Raw genomic sequence first — 10,674 nt, 5'->3', positions numbered from 1 at the left:
AAATTTGATCCTAGATCAAAAGCTAAGCTAAGGCAGACCTCGAAAGAAGCTAAGAGCTGGAGGTTATCAGCTAACCACATTCCTCACAGCTGGACAGTGAGTCTCTTCTTGAATGATCTGCAGGCCACATCATTGTGTTTGCCAGAGCTCTCAAAAATACCTGCTTTTGTACTTTGATTTCTGAATCTGTTTCTGATTGTAACAATAAGTCGAGGACCAGGAAGTTTGAAAGAATACCTTGCTGGAGGTGTTCTTCACTTCTCTAAGGGAAAGGCTGGACACACATGGCAGGTATCTGGAAGTGTTAAACCAAGAGAAAGGGCCACAAGGGAAAATGCACTCATCTGTACTGGTTAGGTCATTATCTTGATTTCAAGTGTGTACCCTAACCTGCTATTTACCTTTCCTTGTATCTAATTGTTAATTTCAGTGAGATTGCAGAGTTTGAAACAGAAGGATAGAATACTACTAACACATCTTACATTAATTAATTAATTAATTAAGCAATTTGGGTATTTAAAAAAAATACAATAGAGATTTTGGAAATGTCTGAATTAGAAATATACTACTTGTTTGAGGAAGTCCAGTGGAAAAATATGAACAATTAGACATCTAGAATATGTGTTTTCCTATCTAGACTACCATAGTTCAGATAATGTGGTAAATTAAGATTGGATTATTTGAATTTTACTTTTTTACTCTCCATGAAAAATAGACTTACCTACTAGAGGAGTAGTTACTGAATAATATTGCAGAAAATCTAACTCTTTTAAAGCCATTTAGAGGCACACAATTTAACTGTGTCTCTTCTGTCTACTTCAACATTTATTACACTTGTTAATTAAAGCATGTCTCCAAAGACCTCTGCTTGCCAACCATGTATAACCCTGGCTGGAAGTGCCCTACATATCTGAAGGTAAAGGTGTTTGATACAATTATTGTTGAAGACAGTCCAGATTGGCCTTCCTCTTCAGAGGAACAACATATACTTGAAAGAAAAAAGGTCTTAAATGTTGTATAAATGATATTTAACTAATCTACATTGGTCTTCGCCAGTACATCATGCATTTATTTCTGAGTTTGGGTCTCTTAAGTTTGACCTAGCACCAAAAAAAAAAAAAAAAAAAAAGGTAAATTTACTACAGGAGTGATAGGGAAAATTGCCATTTAAAACAACTGCTGCTTAAGGAGGGTGGGCACTATAAAATTAATTTCTTTTCTATTGCATCCTTGGAAGGATTTGAACACGTAAATTTGAGCTTTGAGCTAAAATTCAAAGCAGTGCTCTGAAGATAATTTGTAGCTCTCCTGAAGAGATATTAAGGAGATTGAGATGGCATAGAGGAAGAAAGGAATCAGTATGATGAGGAAAAGCTGGAATTCTAAATAGGGAAACAGGGCCATCCTGGAATGGGGTGTTCAAAAATTTAATACCAAAAACTCATTGCTTCCATTTCTTTGTTGTAAATCTTTTTCTGACTTCTTCAAACCTTCAGTACAATCTGTCGTGCCTACAAATGCTATATTTGAGAGCCAGAGTACTTTGTTGTTGTTTTGAAGTTTAATTGTTTTTAAGAATTACAGAAAGAGATTGAGGCTGAATCCCATGATGAGACTGACACAAATCAGAGAGGAACATCATCAGTCAGAAAAATTAACAGGATTAATTCAGCAGATGCCAAAAATGACCATGAAAATCTAAGCCACTTCCACATTCCATCCCCTACCTCCCAAATCCTAGTGATTAACAGAAATCTTGCAAAGTTTTACAAATGATTCACAAATAGTGGAATTAGGGTTCAAGTCCATTAGCCAGGTCTCAAGGGGCAGGTGACCCAGTTAAAATCTGAGTTGCACAGGGATACTGGAATCTAGGAATAAGGATACGCATAGGCCTTGGTAATAATGGAAGCAAAACCTCAAAGTTTCCTCAATGGCTCATCTCAGTGTCTTTATGTGCATTAGCTTTAAAAATTTTTAATTTTACTGTGCTAAGAGCACTTAACTTGAGATCTACCCTCTCAACAGATTTTTAAATGTACAGCACAAATTGTTAGCTATTTGCAAAAGTCAGAACTGTTCTCACAGATAACCATCTAATCTGTTTTTTAAGGTCCTCTGTGGGAAAGTAAGTTTTCAATGTCCAATAGACACATTTTTTTTAAGATTTTATTTATTTATTTGACAGACAGAGATCACAAGTAGGCAGAGAGGCAGGTAGAGAGAGAGAGAGAGGAAGAAGCAGGCTCCCTGCTGAGCAGAGAGCCCGATGCGGGGCTCGATCCCAGGACTCTGGGACCATGACCTGAGCCGAAGGCAGGGGGTTTAACCCACTGAGCCACCCAGGTGCCCCCACATTTTTTTTTTTTACAGGGGACCTCTAGAATGTACTTATCTTGTACAACAAAACTTTATATCTGTTGTATTTGTTTTTCATCTTACTTAAGACTTTTTTCTTTGCATAGTAGAAAACTTGACTTTCAACAGCTACTAGGAAGGAGTGATCACACTTGCTGGGTCTCAAATCTTAGGGAAACATATGATTATGTTTGACTCAGACCATTTCTGATGATCTCCTCTGTACCAGCCAACTGTGGTATTGAGTAATTTGCACTGTACACTAGGATAAGGATTTTTTTTTAACGTACCAGCATTTTTAGATGTATTATTCCTATATTCCTGTAGTCATCCATTTAGTCTTCTGATATATGCATCAGGAGTTTTGCATCCCCCCAAAATGTAGCAAGTGTTTTAATCCATTAGTTACAGAATGTTATAAACTGCCTTTCCCAATAATAAATCATGTCAACATTGAAAAAATAACATCTAGTAAGAGAATTTAGGACATAGCAGCAAATTATTAATAGAACAATTGAGACAAGGGGAAGGATGCACTTATTATACTCAGGAACAGATGATTGATGGTAGAGTCCATTTTTTCATGAAGAATTTATTTTACACTCCCCAAAGACCATCTGGAAAGCCTTCTCTGGATGTTTACCTGTGTGTTTTGAGTTTAATAACAGTTCTAGACATCTCTTAATCACATCTGTCAAATGATGTTGGAGATAGACACCTAAACATAATATCTTCAAGGACGGTCACACATTAGTGTCTAAGACCTTCATTCACTCAAAAAAAAAGGACATGAAAATGTGATGTATACTGATTTTCAACTGCTCTATCTTAAATCTCACAGAACATAGTATCCTTAGGGCATGTTTAAATATATGTGTAGGTGTGAAAGTGTATACATGTGTAAATATCTTTGGTGATATTTCTGATCTTCATCACAAACATTATGCTCATATGTCATGCAAACATGATGGTGTCAGACTGGCTGTTATTTCTAAATTGTATTTCTATGGGGTAGGGGCTGGGAGGAAAAACAACTCCCTTTTATTTGCATTGTTCTTACAGTTCTTTCATTATTCTTGAAGTTTTGTTATAATATATAGAAGCAATGAATTAACCCTAAAATCTCAGTGGCTTAACCCAACAATATTTTCTTCTTGCTCATGAAACAGATCTAGGGCAAAGCTAAAATTGTGTAGTGCCTTGGATTCAGTCACTCAGAGATTTTGGCTGACAGAATCCCCACTATCTTATAGCTGAACCATCTGGAACACATGGCTTCTTCCCCACCCATGTGATGGGCAAAGAACGCTCCATAAAACCTTTCACTGGGAATGAAGTGTTTTGCTCTGCAAAAGACATATAATTCCATTGACCAGAACTACTCATATGGCCTCACCTAACTGCAGAAGGGCTGGGAAGTGTAAGAGCACATGAAATAATTGGTGAGGTGTCTTTGCCACACTATATTCCAGACCTATATTTGTTGGGCAAGAGAAATTTTAATGAACCAAGTGAAAATTTTAAATACTAAACTCCTTATTCCTTTCTCTTTGTTCTAATGAACAACACATATAAAACATGATGACATATTGATTTAGAGTCCTAACTCACTTTCCTCCTGATTTTCATGCTTAAGGCACCATTCTTCTTTCAACAGTCCACTAGCTCATGTTGGGCGTGGATTATTCAGTGTGCCAGAGAAGTGCTGAGAGCTATAAGGTGACTCTGGTTAGAGAAAATAAACATACAAAATCCCGCACATACAAAACCAAACCAAACCACTGTTTATGTGGCATGAAGTTAATTTCTAATTGAGAACTTATTGTTTAGGGTTAAAAAAAGTTAGCCTTTGTTTTTGTACCTCTTTGACCCATTCTTCACTTTCTCATTTGTCCTCTATCCCTAATCTCCTTTTAATGAGGAACAAGTTGAGCTAACAGAACCAATTCCTATCTCTAGCTATTTACCATAAACCACTGCTTCTTTATTCAATCTTTCCCCGTATGACCCTTTTTAGAATTGGAGCTGATGAAAACCAAATGAGATGTTGGTGAGCTACAATGCTAATCAGAGATAACCAGCAATGTTCACATTGTAGAAAACATTAAGCCTTCTTTTAACACCTTAAAGATTATTCTTTTCATTTAATACCAACTTAAAGAGTAATCCAAAAGGAAGTGCTGGTTTTAATAGCCACAAAACGTCTAGCTATTTAATAAAATTTCACAAACTGGTCTTGAATTACATTCAGGAGCAATTCAAATTACATGCAGAGAAAGACATATTCTCTGGTGGAAAAGCCTGTAGTGAGTCTTATTTATGAGATCAAAGTCATTTTTGCTTCATTAAAATATGAATATATACTTATACAACAATTTAGGGAAAGACTTTGTGGAATATAGGTCTGGAAGAATTTCTTGTGGTACCTATTTTTGCAAGTTTTTAAAAACATTGAAATCAGTATTGTGGGTTCTGAGAGATGAAATATCTGTCACAAATCAGAATCAACACTTATTGTAGCTTATTAAGAGGAAAAGTTGCTAGCAAAAACCATTTAAAGTGTAAAACTGGATATTGAAAACTTTCTTTCCCATTGAGGTCTTTAAGAAACAGATTAGATGTTCATCTGTGAAAATAGTTCTGACTTTTGTAAATAGATAATTATTTCATATGGTTTAATCACTAAAGGTGAGAAATGCATGGGGACAGAAGGAAGACAGAAGAGCACAAGCATGTGTATGCATGTGTGGGTGTGAGAGAAAGAGAGAGAGTGAGAGAAAGGAGGGCCTACATTTCTCAGGAGAATTACATTTGTTTGTAGGTAACTGAACTGAATATGAAATTGCTTTTGAAGATAGCCACAAACTAGAATGTACATTATAAACTGGAGCTATAAATAATTTGTATTCCAACTTAATATGTTATCACAGTTCAAATATGTCTACCTTGTTAAAAAAAAATGTCATCATAGGAGTGATAGTATCAAGATTTCGACATAGGTCATTCCAAAGTTTGGTCTCCCTCACAAGAAGACCAACTAGTAATTATCCATAGATAAGACACCATTGTGAAAATCCCAGAAACTGGAGATGAGGTTAAAGGACGCCTTGGACCACAGAGACCAAACAGGACCATGTTTGACTGGTAAGAGGAGTGGCTATGCTCTGACTGCATTCATTGCCTTCCCCATCCCTCTTTACATCCCTCCCCCCGCCCCCCAGAACAACACTGCATTGCACTGAGATAGCCCCTCTGGATCTAGGTTTCTCCAGTGGAAAAAAAAGGGGCCCAAGATGAACACCCATCTCCCTCAGCATTTTGAGGCACTTTCTAGGAGGTCCACTCAGGTCTCACCTCACAGGAATCACTGAGGAAATCTGCAGGGCTTGACCATTGGAGATCAGATAGAAATAGAGAGGAGGAGTGGGGCTTATAGCATCTGGCACCCAGGTCTTGGCAGATTGCAGTTCTCCTCTGAGGGACACTGGAGCAGATGTTCCAGCCAGTTCCTCTGTCCATCTGTTGAGCCAAGCTGGTGGCACTGTCTGGCCTAGACATAAGCTCATATGTATGTGGTCAACTAATATTTGACAAGAGAGCCTAGAATACTCAATGAGAAAAGATATTCTCTTTAATAAATGGTGCTTGGAAAACTGGATATTCCCGTGTAAAAGGATGAAACTGGACTTTTATCTAACACACTCAAAACAAATAACTCAAAATGGTTAAAGATTAAATGTAAAATCTCAAACCATAAAATTCCTAGAAGAAAACACAAGGAAAAGCTCCTTGATAATGGTCTTGGCAATGATTTTAAGGATATGATAGTCAAAGCATAAGAAATAAGAGCAAAAATAAATCAGTGGGAATAACTATATCAAAGCAAAATGCCTCTGTATAGTAAAAGAAATGATAATGAAATGAAAAACCAAAGTTTTATCCAAATAATGAAATCAACTATTCATTTCCACATGAGATTATAAATTCTTCACAGGCAGGGAACTTATACTTTTGAATTTTCCATAATATCTGTTAAGACATGTAAGTATATAATAAATATTTCTTGTTTAATTAATTCTAATTAATTCAGTCAACATAAAGTCTGGCTTTTGCAAAAGGATACTTCTTTCTTTCTTTCTTTCTTTTTTTTGGAGAGAGAGAGAGAGAGAGCGGGTAGAGGGAGAGGAAGAGAGAAGACTAACCAAACTCCAGGCCCAGCACTGATCCAACACGGGGCTCAATCTCAGGACCCTGAAATCATGACCTGAGCCAAAATCAAGTCAGACACTCAACTGACTGAGCTACCCAGGTACCCCCATAATGATACTATTCAACCTATCAGTGCTTTGGAGGTTTGTTTTCAGAATAGAGAAAATTCTTTATACAATGAAGGACTTAGTGACCTTTTCCATAAATATATTTTACAGGTAGAAGAGTACTCTTTTGTACGTTGAAAAGTATGACTTATTTAATATCAAAATAAATGCTTTGCTCATATAAAAGCTGCAATAAAATATTAGCAATAAAATAATAAAAAAATTTTTCTTAGAAGAAAAAGAAAAGAAAAGCCAACACATAGAATGGGAGAAAATATTTATAAGCCATGTATCTGATAAGGGGTAAGTATCTGAAATATATAAAGAATTCCTAAAACTCAATAGGAAAAACACAAGTAGTCTAATTAAAACATGGGCAAATAATCTCAATAGATGTTTTCCCAAAGAACACATAAAAATGTCCAGCAGAAACATCAGAAGGTGTTCAACACCACTAACCATCAGGGAAATTCAGATAAAAACTCAAATGTGACCGTGCAGCTGGATATCAGGGAGGTTTGGGCAGATCAGCTTAGGAATGGAAAAGGTGTGTGTGGAGAAGTTAACTCTGCAACACAGAGCCCAGCAATCTGTAAAGTGCAGTGTTCTGAAATCAGAAAACTAAGGAACTTCAGCTTTCAGTAGAAATCTGGAGGTGCATTTTCATTGGATAAAAAATGACTACTCTTGAAAGTTTAGAAACCAACCCAATCTGAGGAGCAGGGGATGGAATGGAAACTGAGGAGCCACCTAAATCTGTTGAAGTTATGGCTGGTGTCCAACCCATAAAACATCACATCCTTCAGAATCCATGAAAGAAAGCAGTTCCATCAGAGATCCTGAGAGTTCAAGTAAGGAAGATTTTCACAGAGAAAACAGTGGAAGTTGAAACTGTAAGAATATTAGTTCCCCATCACCAAAGGCAAGGGAAGCAAGGGCCAGAATGAACTATTGGGACTTCATCAAGATCAAAAGCTTTTGCACAGCAAAGGAAACAGTCAACGAAACCAAAAGACAACTGACAGAATGGGAGAAGATATTTGCAAATGACATATCAGATAAAGGGCTAGTATCCAAAATCTATAAAGAGCTTAGCAAACTCAACACCCAAAGAACAAGTAATCCAATCAAGAAATGGGCAGAAGACATGAACAGACATTTCTGCAAAGAAGACATCCAGATGGCCAACAGACACATGAAAAAGTGCTCCACATCACTCGGCATCAGGGAAATACAAATCAAAACCACAATGAGGTACCACCTCACAGCAGTCAGAATGGCTAAAATTAACAAGTCAGGAAATGACAGATGTGGCGAGGATGCAGAGAAAGGGGAACCCTCCTACACTGTTGGTGAGAATGCAAGCTGGTGCAGCCACTCTGGAAAATAGCATGGAGGTTCCTCAAAATGTTGAAACTAGAGCTACCCTATGACCCAGAAATTGCACTACTGGGTATTTACCCTAAAGATAAAAATGTAGTGATCCAAAGGGGCACGTGCACCTGGATGTTTATAGCCGCAATGTCCACAATAGCTAAACTATGGAAAGAACCTAGATGTCCATCAACAGATGAATGGATAAAGAAGATGTGGTGTATATGTACAATGGAATACTATGCAGCCATCAAAAGAAATGAAATCTTGCCATTTGCGATAACGTGGATGGAACTAGAGAGTATTATGCTTAGCGAAATAAGTCAATCGGAGAAAGACAACTATCATATGATCTCCCTGATATGAGGTGTGGAGACACAACATGGGGTGTAGGAAAAGAATAAATGAAACAAGATGGGATCAGAAGGGAGACAAACCATAAGAGACTCTTAATGTTACAAAACAAACTGAGGGTGGCCGGGGGGAGGTGGGTAGGGAAAGGGTGGTGGGGTTATGGACATTGGGGAGGGTATGTGCTATGGTGAGTGCTGTGAAGTGTGTAAACCTGGAGATTCACAGACCTGTACCCCTGGGGCTAATGATACATTATATGTTAACAAAAAAGAAAAAAAAGAGAAAAAGAAAAAAAAAAGAATATTAGTTCCCAATACTGCTATAACCCATGATAACCACCCCCCCCCCAAAATAGAAAGGTTAAGTCTCTGGGACGCGTCATAGGGGAGACTTCCTTGGTCAGTCAGAGGGAGTTGTAGAACCCAGAAAGGAACTATCTGAGGTAAAGAATATACTGGAAAGCTCAAGGACTCTTAAAGTTTACTACAGGACAAAGATCTTTCAAACCAGCTCAGTGTACAGAAGTCAGTTGTGAGTTTAAATAAAGTTGCTAGTGGCTTCTTTTGGTGATGAACTTCAGTATCACTTTGTCTAGCCTGTAAGAAAAAGTTGGCTTATTTTATTTTATCTTATTTTAAGATGAATTTATTTATTTATTTGATGGAGAGAGAGAGAGAGAGAGAGAGAGAGAGAACTTGTAGGGATAGCAGCAGGCAGAGGGAGAGGGAGAAGCAGACTCCCGGATGAGCAGGGAACCTGTTGTGAGACTCAATCCCAGGACCCTGGGATCACAACCTGTGGCAAGGGCAGATGCTTAATGACTAAGCCACTTAGGAGCCCCCAAATCGGCTTATTTTAGAAAATGAAGCCCGAGGGGCATCTGGGTGGCAGTGGGTTAAGCCTCTGCCTTTGGTTCGGTCATGATATGAGGGTCCTGGGATCGAGGCCCACATCGGACTCTCTGCTGGGTGGGGAGCCTGCTTCCCCCTCTCTCTCTGCTTGCCTGTCTGCCTGCTTGTGATCTCTCTCTCTCTCTGTCAAATAAATAAATAAAACCTTACAAAAAAAAAAAAAAGAAAGAAAGAAAGAAAAGAAAATGAAGGCCTAGGTCAAGACACAGCTCAACTTTCTAAAATAGTTAGAACTTATGTCAATATACTGTGATGTGTGGCCAAGTAAATTTCTCAGAAGAAGGTTTATAGTAGATAACTTAACCAACCCAGAGCAGGTTTACAGCATCACAACCGTGACACACAGAGCACTGTTCAAAATCTACTGAGTGAACGGGAGAAGTTTCATCAGGAAATGACAGTCACTCAGAAGTTGTTGGAGAAGCTCTTAGTCTCCTTGTAATGGGGAAGAGAGCATACCTGCCACTCTAGTACAAATCCTCATACCAGAGCAGTACTAGCATCAACACATCCCAAGCTGGTAAAAGCAGTAAATGACAATCTACTGGATAATGTTGGCACTAACAGTCAAAAGAAGATTCCATCAACAGTTGAATTCTGCAGCACCCCAGCAGAAAAAATGGCTGAAAGGGTTCTACTCATTTTGGATCCAGTTACCTGTACAAAAATCTCACCTGATAATGCATTTTCTGAGTCCTCACCTTACTTGATACAAAGAAAAATAATGGACACTTTCATCCCTCTACAGAAAGGAAAACACAACCTTGAGTTGCCGCTGTCACTGCCAGAAGAACTCACTGTCCTTTAATATTCAGTATGTTGGAGGCATGCTGCAGACACTTGCTTCTTACCCAAGGGCTGCTATTATTTGGGAACTGGGGTTCTTATAATGGTAGAAGTAATATCACTTTCTATTTAAGTAATATATGTCCCCAAAGATGTTTCACTGGGCCACAGATTACCCTTTCTCAATAACTATCTCAGGGTGAGAAAAGAATGAAACTGTGAGGCTATATTTAAGTAGATGATATTTCTCAGGCATTACATAATGCTTTTCCTAAAGGACTCTGAAAGAAAAAGTCTACCTTTATTTTAGACTTTAAGATATATCTTGTTCTGTATTTAATATGAGCAGATTTAATTGTAGTACTCCAACGCAGAGTGGGTCATAGGCAGCCATGGCCATTCACTTACTGTGGTGGTTGTCTATGGTGGTGTTTTGTTTTGTTTTTTTTTTTAAGATTTTAGTTACTTATTTGAGAGAGAGAGAGAGATAGCACAGATAGGGAGGACAGAGAGAGAGATAGCACAGATAGCAAAGAGAGAGGGAGAAGTAGGCTCCCCTCTGAGCAGGGAGCCTA

General features: G+C 38.0%; 1 pseudogene; it reads left to right on the top strand.

The window, feature by feature from the left end:
• Nucleotides 1–7,351: 7,351 nt before the first annotated feature.
• Nucleotides 7,352–10,203, top strand: LOC116878554 (annotated as a pseudogene).
• The last annotated feature ends 471 nt before the right edge of the window (nucleotides 10,204–10,674 follow it).

Source organism: Lontra canadensis, unplaced genomic scaffold (assembly GCF_010015895.1).
Source record: "Lontra canadensis isolate GAN:19392208 unplaced genomic scaffold, GSC_riverotter_1.0 scaffold2, whole genome shotgun sequence".
NCBI classification, from domain to species: domain Eukaryota; kingdom Metazoa; phylum Chordata; class Mammalia; order Carnivora; family Mustelidae; genus Lontra; species Lontra canadensis.
Note: the sequence above shows the minus strand (reverse complement) of the source record. Positions and strands in the feature narration are given on the sequence as shown.